General features: G+C 46.7%; 1 long non-coding RNA gene across 1 annotated transcript in view; it reads left to right on the top strand.

The window, feature by feature from the left end:
• Positions 1-12,787, top strand: part of LOC139750094 (uncharacterized) — a 99,523-nt gene extending 86,736 nt beyond the window's left edge. Inside the window, exon 3 of the long non-coding RNA XR_011713076.1 lies at positions 12,753-12,787. This is a non-coding gene — a long non-coding RNA (uncharacterized lncRNA). The remainder of the gene's footprint in view (positions 1-12,752) is intronic.
• Positions 12,788-13,847: the final 1,060 nt, after the last annotated feature.

Here is a 13,847-nt window from a genome sequence, read left to right as displayed (position 1 = left end):
ACGAGACCCAGCAGGTGCCGCAGTGGTTGATGTTGATGCGAATGAGTTACGTGTGCACCATAGGGAGGGTCATCCATCGAGTCTGAGGGAGAGTTACCTCACCCACAACGTGAGAGTGTAACTTTGCCTTGGTGTGTCAAGCAAGCCTCCTGATGTGTATGTGTGTGTGTGTGTGTGTGTGTGTGTGGGTGAAGTGCTGTTGACTAGAATGAACCTGAGCTAAATATCATGTGTGAAGTCTTGGAACGACCCCCCGTGGTGACACAGAGGAGCAGTTGTGATTTGTGTACTGATAATGGTAATAATAATCTCCCGTATAGGGTTGATACATCCCCCTCTGGCGACGTAGAGGTATCCGTTAAGGTGGATCGTAAGGGACCCAGGTGGATGAACTTGGCCCACATGGCGTTTCAGGGGAACTAGTGTTGAGGAGCGTGTGGCTCGGTTATCATCCACCCTCTGAGTATCTGTGGGATAGAACCACCTTGGATATGTGAAAGTCCGCTCGTGATCTTGTGCCAGGTATTGGTTGCCGTCGCATACGTGGACTTCCTCTTTTCCATGTCGTATGGTTGAGTCTGGTGGTTTGGAAGTTTTTGTTAAGGTGATTCACCTCCTGTTTGGAGAGTTGATAATGTTTCTGACCTGATTGTAATCCCGCTCCTCTGATTTTAGAGTGCACAAAAGCTCCAGGGATTAGCGGGTCTCAATGATTGAAACGCATATAGGATATATGGTGAGGAAAGTGTTTACATCGTCTGAGCAACACAATGAATGCTTTGGCAATTCACACGGTAAGTGAGGTTTTACAACTGTGGAATAACATTGATTAGAATACGTATGAATATATATATATATATATATATATATATATATATATATATATATATATATATATATATATATATATATATATATATGTGAACTATTTACAATAAGCAAAGTTATGATACCTCTCAAGGACCCGACCACTGTTGTAGATGAAATGTTGGGACATGTCTTGTAATGTTTGATAAGAATCATCTCCGAACTCGCTGATTTTGTAAGCCAAGTACAAGTCAAGTACAAGTGGGAGTTGCTTTATTGGCAAAGTTTACATTTGGTCTCATCTTTGACAATAAGTTGGAGAAAGTTCTCGTAAATATCAATAACTTAGCCTACCTTTGGGCGACTGTAACATCACAGTGTCTCTTGATCCTGTCTGTTGGAACCATAGATAAGTATATTGTTCTACTTGAATGTTATGGCGTTGGTAGGTGGACCTGCTCTTGGTGATCTCACTTCTGATGGTGTTTAAAAGGTTTCTATTCCCTGTGCCAGTGGTGCTGCAGTTGTTGGTGTCTCCGGAGTTGGAGTGTGTCTATTCAGTCGGTATTCTCAGGATCTCGGGAATGGTCACATGAATGGTCGGACTGTACTGTGTGTATATACACTTTGTGTCCTGTACTTTCAGCGTGACACATCACGTGCCAGTGTCCCACATGCACGCTTCCACATGTCACCTGGTGAAGTGGGCCATCCAGCTCTTACCCCGGCTTCTTTATACCAAACACAAGGTTCCTCGTGTAGTGCTGTGCCAGTATGATGTTGTGAGGTGAGATATATATATTAGCCCGAGAGAGACTTGCATGCCGTTTCTCTGTGATACTCTCCAGTTGTTAAGTAGAGTCTCATGTATTATTTTGGGGCGAAAGAGGGCAGTGGGAGTTTGTGTACCTGGCAGCTTCAGCGCCACTTCTAAGCTCGGTATACAGACCTCACTGATGTTGACCTGGCCCTCTCCCTCTCTCTCTCTCTCGCTAATGCCTCCGTACATTGTTAACACGTCCTGTCTGTCTCAGTCCTACTGACACCACCCCGACGGTGAGGTTTATCTCCTGCAGGGGGTGGCTGGCCGTTGTGTGATGAAGGCCGTCCCGACGACAGAAGTCCCAGCTAGATATCAAGATGTGATCCACGATAGAATTCGTCCCACTTACAACGATAGTCACCACCACCCCGAGATCGTTGTCTTCCTGAAGGGGACACTCGGGTCCTGTGGTGTGTGTGTGTGTGGGGAGGCTGAGCCCAGAGGTGTCCTTCCGACCACCACGGCATGGAACACCGCCAGACCCTGTCATCCAGGTCGCTCTTACTTCCTTCCCCCTGCCGTCCTCCTGAGCTTACGCCACTAGACGGGGTGTGAGTGATGGACGAATCATGACAGACAACACTGGTGTGGTGTAGTCGGGGTGTGAGTGATGGACGCGTCATGACAGACAACACTGGTGTGGTGTAGTCGGGGTGTGAGTGATGGACGCGTCATGACAGACAACACTGGTGTGGTGATCCTGGCCATGACCTACAAGTGGTCCTCACCCTCGCCACATCCGTGGTACAGAGAGGTGCAAGGCTCACCGATGCCGTTCCCGTCTAGCCCAGCGATGATCGTGTGTGGAGGAGGCGACCCCCTGAAAGTCCCTGCGTCTAGTCTAGAGACTTGTGGTGTGTCACACGACCCCCGGTCAAGTCTCGCCCAAGAGCTGTTTAGCTTAGAGATCACCAGATGTGGTCGCCACTTTGTGCCTGCTGCTACAGGCCTTCATCCCAGCTGCCTGAGTGATGTTATGTCCTGGAGACATGGCCCCGGTCCTCTGGCTGTGGGGGAATCATCTCGTTGTGTGCTGAATAAAGACTACTTTCTTGGTGTATCTGTTAACATTGTCGACCATGACGCATTCACGGGGTGCATAGGGTCGAGCTCATAGGTTCGAATCGTATTCGCGGTATTCGGTCCACAGTCAACTTAGCTGTTCATCCTCTTCGACACTTGCGGTCTCGGCGTGCAGACGTTGGACCGGGGAATGTGTGGCCTGCGCGGGCGAGCGGGTGGCCAGCTGTATATAAACATATCACATGGAAGACCCCCTCTTAGTCTTACCACCTCCCTATGTTTCTGTCGTGTGTCCTCAATGTACCTACCTACCTTCCGTGTGGTCTGCTGATGTGGGATGTTCCTCATCTCATTTCCTCTGTGTGTGTGTGTGTGTGTGTGTGTGTGTGTGTGTGTGTTCTGGGAGATGGTGTGTCCCGTGTGTAAACGATTTCATACCTGTTGTCATTATCTGTATCATTATCATCATTATCATTATCATTATCATCATCATCATTATTATTATCATCATTATGATCGTCTCCACAGCTGTGGTCTTAAGTTGATAATTATCATATATCCTAAAGCTCCACGTTTTCCTTTACGCCTCCTTAACCCGTATTGTGCCCTGCCGTAAAGATCACAGTTCTGTGTCTCTTGTTCTAATGACCTGTACTTCGAACGGGTAGTTATAACAGTGTAATTACCTATCAGACCATTACTGGGAGGGATTTTTATACTCATGGAGATCTGTCTCTTAAAACTTTTTTATTATCATACAACTTTTTGAATATTTTGTATTCTGTCCCCACTCACTGTCTCAGCAGTGTGTGTGTGTGTGTGTGTGTGTAAAGAGTTTTTTGTGGAACATATGGTATAGTGAGTGTATAGTGTATGAAAAATGAAGATTCTATGGCCCATACACTGTATTTGTTATACAGTAATACAGTAAAGAACGAAAAGTTTAAAAGTATGTTTTATAGCAGAGTGTGGGAAGAAAATGGTGCGTAGTCCACTCTTGAGAGGCGCCGTGTCTCACGCACTCTTTGCTTCGTCAGAGGAAAACAAACTGTCTAAAGCAAACTTTAAAATCTGTTTGTTATCGTGGTAAGAAACCGGCTCAGCCCGCCCCTGCTAGAACACACACTTTACCTACCCTCCTTCTAGACAACACCCATGGATCTTGTATGGAATGCTTTGAGTACATGGGTTTGATGGGTGGTAAATGTTGGGTGTTTGATTCGAGGTGGTATGAGAGGAGAGACAGTCATGGAGAGAGAGAGAAGTGGTGTTTGGTGATGAGAAACGTGGTAAAAGGCCTTGCGAAAGATGAAATGTGGCAAGGTGGCTTGAGTGGATGGTATTGCAGTTGAATTTCTTAACAAAGGGGAGGGGGTTGACTGTCTTGGTGATTGAGTAGTTAGGGTTTTCATTGTATCTATGGATCATGGTGAGGTGCCTGGGGATTGGCGGAATGCATGTATAATGCCACTATGAAGGCAAAGGGGATAAAGGCGAGTATGTAAAGTGCAGAGGTATGAGTATGTTAAGTATGCTGGATACGTTGCATGTGACAGTAGTGATTGAGGGGGTAAAGGCACTTTCGTGTAATAATCACATCATCAGGGGAGAGACAAGAGAGAAATACAACAGTCAGTTGATATACAACGAAGAGACGTAGCTGTAGGACGCCACAGCCACCAAGACGACGTAACCTCGGAAACCCTCGCTCCCTCGCCCCAGCTCTGACTTGTAATAAGCCCCCGACTCCAACTTTTCTAAACTAGGTCCATTTCCCTTCATCCCTCTACCCACGCCCCACGTCCCAGTTCCCTCACCACCCAGACGTTGTACTCCTACTCTAACCTCCAACCCCACAACCCCATACATCTAACCCCACACTCAATCTCCCCAAACTCACCACACCCCTGCTCCTTACTCCCACAACTCCAACACCACCCTCGACCCCAGCACTCACCCAGACCCTAACCTCAACCCACGACTGAACCTCCAAATCCAACAACACCTCAATACCAACCCTCACTTCAACCCCGGCTTCCACGCCGAACCTTATCCCAGTCACAACCCTCCACCTCTGCTCCAACCGCCTCCAGCCCAGCTCTCCGTCATCCTAACCCTGGCCCACGCTTCCGTATGGAAGGCCTTATTATCTTGCCATGTTAACCCAACACCCCCTTCACGTGATACCCAGCCACACAGCAGGCAGCGAGCACTTGTGGACGACTATATATATCTCCCCTGTGCAATTCATTACTCACAGGGTTAACAACGTGACTATTTACCAACCACCCCCCACAAGGATGCAATATTCGCACGCCAGATCTCTCTGCCACCTTATGAATGACACTTGCTCTGAAACTCTAGGAAAAAAAAAAGATGTTATATCTTGGAGAGAGAGAGAGAGAGAGAGAGAGAGAGAGAGAGTGAGAGATGGCCGAAGTCAAATTAAGATTCATTGTGTTTTCTGATCAAAAGATGATTATGATACGACCCTTGAGCACGCTTTTACGACCCTTGAGCACGCTTGTACGCCCCTTGAGCACATTGGCACGACCCTTGAGCACACTGGTACGACCCTTGAGCACACTGGTACGACCCTTGAGCACGGAATACGACCCTTCAGCACGTAATATGACCCTTGAGCACACTGGTACGACCCTTGAGCACACTGGTACGACCCTTGAGCACGCTTGTACGATCCTTGAGCACGGAATACGACCCTTGAGCATGGAATACGACCATTCAGCACGTAATACGACCCTTGAGCACATTGGTACGACTCTTGAGCACACTGTTACGACTTGAGCACACTGTTACGACCCTTAAGCACGCTGGTACGACCCTTGAGCTTGATAATATACCCCTTAAGCACAGCAGTACGACTTTAGGGTATGGAGGCTGGGCCATCATGGGTTGAACGGTCGTGCTCGTGGTGAAGGTCGTCATTACTTCGATGTGTTGTCTTTTAAAGTCGTGCTGCCCTTGCCTTATCTCCCCGTCTCAACCCCACACCCTCCCCATCACAACCCCCCCTCCAAATCCTCCCTACTCAATCCCCTTACCCTAGTATTACCCATCTCTATTATCCCCTTCCCCTAAAGAAATGGGCTCAGCCCAGGTCCCACCTTTTCCCCCCACTCCGACACTTCAACCCCAAGCTTTCACACCTCCCTCCTCAACCTCCCTAACCCTTAGCCCAAACTCATTCGCCTTATCCCTCCCCTCCTACCCGCATCCTATTACCAACAGCCCCCACTCACGACCCCATCATCTAACCCCTACTCCCAACAGCACCCCTGTTTCCAACCCCCACCCTAAATAGCCCTTAATCCACATCCCATTCCTACAACCTCCTTCTCTCCCCCTACACCAAAACCTCAAACAGATGCCCAATACGTTTTACCCCTCGTAACACAGCGTCATAACCTCCCACACCCGTCGGGAACTCGAACCCTGAGCCTCGTCTCAACTCTCACCATACTCCCCACTTAGCAATTCGCTCGTGTTTGCTTACCGCTGGAAGCAGTCTGGGTCTGTGAATGACATGTAGTGGCTGTGATAGCCTCGCTGATTGGTTGACTGGATCCTATCGTCTTCAGCTTCGTTTTATTGGCAGTACAATAAGTACATTTACCCATAAGAACCATTACAGTATGAATATATTTTTTGGTGTAAATTTATACAATTGTTGCCCTGAAAGGTATAGAGTAGTCGATTAACTTGCTTCTTATCGCTGTACCTCGCTCTATACTCACACCGTAGCTCCCCCGTCCATACGAACAGTCAAGTATTACGTAAAGTGACGCTACAGAGCCTCGAAGCCCTCCCACCTGTATGTCAAGCCGCTCACTCGTGCGAGTCTTGAGCACCACAGAACGACTCTTGAGCAGGTCGGTACGACCTTTGAGGATGACGGTAAGACCCTTGAGGACGACCCTTGGGCATGATAGTCTGACCTTTAACTCCCTCGAGCATGACATCACGTGACTGGACCTGTGCATATGAACCTTCCTGGACATGACATGACATGACATGAGCGTGGCTGGCTCCGTCTCACATCCTCCTCTTGTGAAACGACATGACAGAGTGGCTAGGTGCACAGCAAGTTTCCAGGATATGATACGTCAAGGCGGTGACAGTCTGCGTGCACGTCAGTTATCGGGAAATGCCATGACATGACATGACAGTGACATGACATGACAGTGACTAAGCCCTGTGAGAAGACCCAGTAAATTCCGCACAGACCCTCCTGAATAGAGAGATAGGCTCCGTCTTTTTCAGTCCATCCCCCATGTTGACGGTAGAGAGCCAATCATTCTTTCTGTTGCTTGCGTCTCAGGTTTGATGCCAACCTGACGTTCTCTTCGTCAGCCTCTGTCCCATCTATGTCAGCCTCCGTCCCATCTATGTCAGCCTCCGTCCCATCTATGTCAGCCTCCGTCCCATCTATTTCAACCTCCGTCCCATCTGTGTCAACCTCTTCCCATCTGTTTCAACCTCCGTCCCATCTTTGTCAACCTCCGTCCCATCTGTGTCAACCTCCTTCCCATCCATTTCAACCTCCGTCCCATCTGTGTCAACCTCCTTCCCATCTGTTTCAACCTCCGTCCCATCTGTGTCAACCTCCGTCACATCTATGTCAACCTCCGTCCCATCCATGTCAACCTCACTGGTAACTACAGATCAGTTCATGGCTGGACGCTTCCACACGGTCTCCATAACTCGTGTGTTGGAAACCCTTTACCTCAAAAGCCCCTGGGATCAGTAGATCAAAACTGGCTCCTTTATACCTCCACATCCTCGCTTTCCTGGAACCACCTGACCTCAAAGGCCTCTGGAATCAACAGATAACAACTTGCTGTCTAGCCTCCACTCTTAGCCAGAGAGAACGTGTGTGTGTCTGTGTCTGTCTCGTAGACAAGCCACACCCTCTCCCTCCTCCCCCAGCGCTATTATATGGAGGTCAAATGAGGCGAAATCGAGGTCACCTTCGGCGAATATGCCTAAACTTATGGACACACCCACACACAGGATCGCTATAACTCAGGTTTTCATCATGGTTCTGAGGTGCGGTACGGGAGTGTGAATATCTTCTGCAAACCCAACAGCAGAAGCTGATGGATGTGTGTATGTCCCTGTATCATAACACTGTTGTCTATTCTGTTTAATCACCTTGAGCACCACGTAACGACCCTTGACTGTGTGAGGGGGTCTCGCCATTGACCTGAGGCAGGCTTGATGGGTCAGGTCAGAAGGGCTAAGGCCATTAGCACCGCCAAGGGCCCTTCTTGTGTTGTCAAGGGTCATATCGTCCAGCCCAGACGATGGGTAACGATATTGTTATTATGGGATCTTTTTTTTTTTTCTTTTCATTATTGTCATTATGGAATCTTTTTTTTTCTTTTCATTATTGTCATTATGGAATCTTTTTTTTTCTTTTCATTATTGTCATTATGGAATCTTTTTTTTTCTTTTCGTTGTCATTTTGGAATCTTTTTTTTTTCTTCTTTTCGTTATTTTCATTATAGAATCTTTTTTTTCTTTTCGTTATTGTCATTATGGAATCTATTTCTTCTTCTTTTCGTTATTGTCATTATGGAATCTTTTTCTTCTTCTTCTTTTCGTTATTGTCATTATGGAATCTTTTTCTTCTTCTTTTCGTTTGTCATTATGGAATCTTTTTCTTCTTCTTCTTTTCGTTATTGTCATTATGGAATCTATTTCTTCTTTTTCTTTTCGTTATTGTCATTATGGAATCTATTTCTTCTTTTTCTTTTCGTTATTGTCATTATGGAATCTTTTTCTTCTTCTTCTTCTTTTCGTTATTGTCATTATGGAATCTATTTCTTCTTTTCTTTTCGTGTCTCCCTGACCAGCGGGTCTGCAGCGGTGGCGGCCTCCATCCCTCTGGAACCTGTGTTTAGGAAGTTTCTGTTCATAATTTCCCCTGGCTATGGCTTATAATTTCCGAGCATCCCGTAACACCATCGCCATGACCTGACTTATACACAGACACACACACACACACACACACACACACACACACACACACATAACCCACCCATACACATAACCCACCCATACACATAACCCACCCATACACACACACACACACACACACACACAGACACACACACACACATCCCACCCACCCACCCACACACACACACACACACACACACACACACACACACACACACACACACACACGCAGATAAACATATAATAAGGCAACGTGATCCTTAAGGTAACCTCGAAGGTCCTAGTATTAGTGAAGACACAGGAGGAGCCGTGCAACCATGACATTAAGAGCTTCGTATCCTGCAGGGCTTTGCCTGACTCCTCTTCCCTCGCGTCCTGAAGGATCTGTCCCTGTACCAGTTTTCTCTGTGGAATTTGAAAGAAAAAAAAGAAAATTGATCTTAACTCCTGAGTTGCGAAAATGTATTCAAGTCTGGTCGCGAAGATAGATTACCAAGGTGTCTATATATTTCTTTTTCTATCTAATCGCGTATTTTCACCTAACTTTTAAAGTACATTAATTTTCGCCTCGTATATGATGAAGGCAAACTATCGCACTCCATACTTCAAGGTGCCATTATGTAGACAGAATGTGTGTGATGTTAACGAGGTACATTGAGCACCGGAGACAGACAGGTGTTGGACCATTATCATTCGTCTGGTGAGTATAAGAAAATGTTGATGTCCATTTTATACTCCGGCAGTCGAAAGACTTAAGGTTTACCAAATGGCGTCCTAGCTTCTTCTCTTCGATGTATATCAACTGACTGTTATATTTCTCTCTTGTGTCTCCCCAGATGATGTGATTATTACACGAAAGTGCACTTGGGAACTTTTCGTGTTTCATTTTCCCCGTGGACTCATAGGAATAGGTATAGATGTATATCGAAATAAGTATAGGTATAGATGTATATCGACATAAGTATAGGTATAGATATATATCGAAATGTATATAGGTATAGATGTATATCGAAATGTATATAGGTATAGATGTATATCGAAATAAGTATAGGTGGAGATATATATCGAAATAGTATAGATATATATCGAAATGTATATAGGTATAGATGTATATCGAAATAAGTATAAGTGTAGATATATATCGAAATAAGTATAGGTGTAGATATATATCGAAATGTATATAGGTATAGATATATATCGAAATGTATATAGGTATAGATGTATATCGAAATAAGCATAGGTGTAGATATATATCGAAATAGTATAGATATATATCGAAATGTATATAGGTATAGATGTATATCGAAATAAGTATAAGTGTAGATATATATCGAAATAAGTATAGGTGTAGATATATATCGAAATGTATATAGGTATAGATGTATATCGAAATGTATATAGGTATAGATGTATATCGAAATAAGTATAGGTGTAGATATATACATCGAAATGTATGTGAGACCCCTGATAGGAGAGGAATGACAAAAAATAGTCTAATCCAAGATCACGGTGCTTTGAGATCCCTCTTGATGTAAGGGAGGGAGGTGTTTACAGTGCCTTTGTTCAGTCGCAAAAGGTGCTCTCTGGCTGCCTTTATAACTAAGAGAGAGAGAGAGAGAGAGAGAGAGAGAGAGAGAGAGAGAGAGAGAGAGAAGACAGGGAGGCTGCCTTGACCCGTTGCTAGGTTGAACTTTGATTCTAAGACGTGTGAATGGCTGAGGTGGAGACTGTGAGGATTTCGTGGAATTTAACGTGAATAAAACAAGAGGGAAATCCTGCTGAGCGCCCTCGATGCCCTACTCCACCAGCCAGCCAGCCAGCCTCTCTCTCTCTCTCTCTCTCTCTCTCTCTCTCTCTCTCTCTCTCTCTCTCTCTCTCTCTCTCTCTCTCTCCTGTGTTCACTGTGATCCTGGTGTCTGGCTGAGCAACATGGCATGTGGCTTTCCACTCACGTGTTCCCTCAGTGTATACACCTGCCCTCACGTGTTCCTTCAGTGTATACACCTGCACTCACGTGTTCCCTCAGTGTATACGCCTGCACTCACGTGTTCCTTCAGTGTATACACCTGCACTCACGTGTTCTTTCCGTGTATACACCTGCACTCACGTGTTCCTTCAGTGTATACGCCTGCACTCACGTGTTCCTCCAATGTATACACCTGCCCTCACGTGTTCTTTCCGTGTATACACCTGCACTCACGTGTTCCTTCAGTGTATACACCTGCACTCACGTGTTCCTAGTTACTGTATTTTCTTGTATTCGTAAAAAAAAGAAAAAAGAAAAAAAGATAGTCGTGACTAATGCCGTTTGATTATTCGAGAGAGAGAGAGAGAGAGAGAGAGAGAGAGAGAGAGAGAGAGAGAGAGAGGGGGAGAGAGAGAGAGAGAGAGGTGGCATCTCACACTGGTAGTGGATAACTCAATAACCAAGCTACCTGTTGAGACCATAAGTGCATTTCCCTGTTACCTTTATAGAATGCTAGGATTTTCCTTCCCCATCCCTTTTCCCCTTTACCCATCGCCTTCCCCCTTTCCCCATCCCTTCCCCCTTTCCCCATCCCTTCCCCCTTTCCCTATCCCTTCCCCCTTTCTTTCCCCCCTGGCCATACGTGCAGTCTTGCACACCGGCGGGCGAAAACAGACCTTCCTTCATCTGACAAAGACACTAAAGCGGTTTCAGCGCCACAGAGACACAACGTTACTCTTTCTCTCTCTCTCTCTCTCTCTCTCTCTCTCTCTCTCTCTCTCTCTCTCTCTCTCTCAGCTCAGATATAGAGGACTTTCATCTTTTGTGTCCACACTTCTGTCTAAAAGAACAGCATTTTCTTATTTTTTTTTAAAGTACACAGTGGTCAGGGTTGGAGGAGGAAGAATATACCATTTGACTGCAGACACAAGACGCATTCGAACACACACACACACACTTACACACACACACACACACACACACACACACACACACACACACACACACGCGCACGCACACTTACTTACACACAGACACAGACACACACACACACACACACACACACACACACACACACACACACACACACTTACACACACTTACTTACACACACACACACACACACACACACACACACACACACAAACGCACACAGACACACACAGACACACACACACACACACACTGACTCAGGCACCTTGAACGAGGGAGGGAAGCGCGTGAGGTGAGTTATGGCCTGCTAACGAGCCAGTGGTCCCCCCCCCCCCCCTTGCTTACATCTCAGCCAGTCCAAGATTGTCAGAAGGCCAACCCACCTTCCCTCCTTCCTCCACCCCCCCCCCCCCCCTCTAGTTGGTTCGTTAAGCAAGAGGTCATTGGCTTCAGACGAAGGCACAAACGCCTCACGAATTCGTCTACGTCAGTCAGTCAGTCAGTCAGTTTCGTTAGGCAACGACACGCCCGGGGGAGCTTCATCACGAATTCGTTCTCTTTCCCCCTCCACACAACGCGTCGTGCTTTACACCAGCTTGACTGAACCCTCCACCTACTGACTCTGCCCAGTTGCTACAGAGAGGCAGGTCGTACCCAGCAGTGTGGTACAGACGATTACGCCACACCGCACTACGCCAAGAGCTGCGTCTTTGAGGAGGGGGGCGGGCTCGGGTGAAGGGTACTACCGGGCGTAATTCTACCACACCAATCAACAGTCTTAACTTACTTGTACAAGACGCGACTTTATTCCTTACGCATAGCTGTACTTAGGGTGAAATTATAACTACAGGCCAGTTACAGAAGTCTCTTTCTTTTTTTCTTCTCTTTCTTTCGTCCGTAGAAGTGAAGATTATAACACTGTCTTGCACCCCTTACTGAGGTGTGGGGTACGGTTCCGTGGTACACTGAGAGAGTGAGGAAATGCTCCCTCACTTGCCGACTGGTTAAACACTGGTATACACGACCTCCATGTGGTACAGATGCAAAGAATATCATATCCTTAAGTCGAATCTAGAAAAAAAAAAAAGTAATCTATAAAGAAAAAAAAAAATGCTTGCAATTATTTCTGTTATCAGTAAATAATCTTATCAGTTATCCAGTGTTAAATATTTTTATCTTTTATTTTCGTCTCCATAACTCCCCGTCTTTCTCTTTCAGGATCCGGTCGCAGGGTCGTGATCACCGAAGAAGTAAGTGCCCATTTATATTTACCTCCACACTTTCCTATAGACTTTCCATGGCGGTATGAACCCCCCGCTCCCCCTATTGCATAGTCTATTTTTTTACGACTCTTTCCTGGCGAGAGTTGAGCCAGAGGGAGAGGTGTCATCTGCTCTACTACCTTGAGTCATGATCACCGAAAAAGTAAGTGACCATTTATATTTACCTCCACACTTTCCTATAGACTTTCCGTGGTGGTATGAACACCCCCGCTCCCCCTATTGCATAGTCTTATTTTTTTCACGACTCTTTCCTGGCGAGAGTTGAGCCAGAGGGAGAGGTGTCATCTGCTCTACTAACCTTGTGTCAATGACCGCGTTTGGTCCTAGCTTTTTCGCATTGGACCCCCCGCCAGGTCTTCTGTTAGCCATCCTTCCCATGTGTTCCCACGTAGATTATTTCCATTCCCCGCTCTCCCATCCTTACTATCCCATCCCCCCAACCCTTCCATCCTCTCATTCCCATCCCTTCCATCCTTCCGTTACCCCTGCCTCTCCCGACCTGTTCCCTACTCCCCCCCGCTTCCCTAAGCCTCCTCACTGCCTTCCTCCGCTGTCATCTCAAACGTCTTCTTACCCATCGCTTCCTTCTCTCTTCCTCCCTTCCCTTGCCCCTCTCCCACCACAGAAACCATCCCCTCTCCGTATTTCATTAGTTTTTAATCTCTCTTCCTCCCTACCGTACTCTACCTTCCTCCTCCTCCTCCTCCTCCTTCCACCTCCTTCATATCCACTTGCCAAAACCTCGTCCTCTTCCTTCTTCACCACCCTTCTGTCCTGAATGACAGCTTATCTTCCCTCATAGTTTCAACTCATTATGTCCTCAGCCTCCCCCAGTACGTCCTCAGCCTCCTCCAGTACGTCCTCAGCCTCCCCCAGTACGTTCTTAGCCTCCCCCAGTACGTTCTTAGCCTCCCCCAGTACGTTCTCAGCCTCCCCCAGTACGTTCTCAGCCTCCCCCAGTACGTTCTCAGCCTCCCCCAGTACGTTCTCAGCCTCCCCCAGTACGTTCTCAGCCTCCCCCAGTACGTTC

This window comes from Panulirus ornatus, chromosome 9 (assembly GCF_036320965.1).
Source record: "Panulirus ornatus isolate Po-2019 chromosome 9, ASM3632096v1, whole genome shotgun sequence".
NCBI lineage: Eukaryota > Metazoa > Arthropoda > Malacostraca > Decapoda > Palinuridae > Panulirus > Panulirus ornatus.
This window is presented reverse-complemented; position numbering and strand designations above follow the sequence as displayed.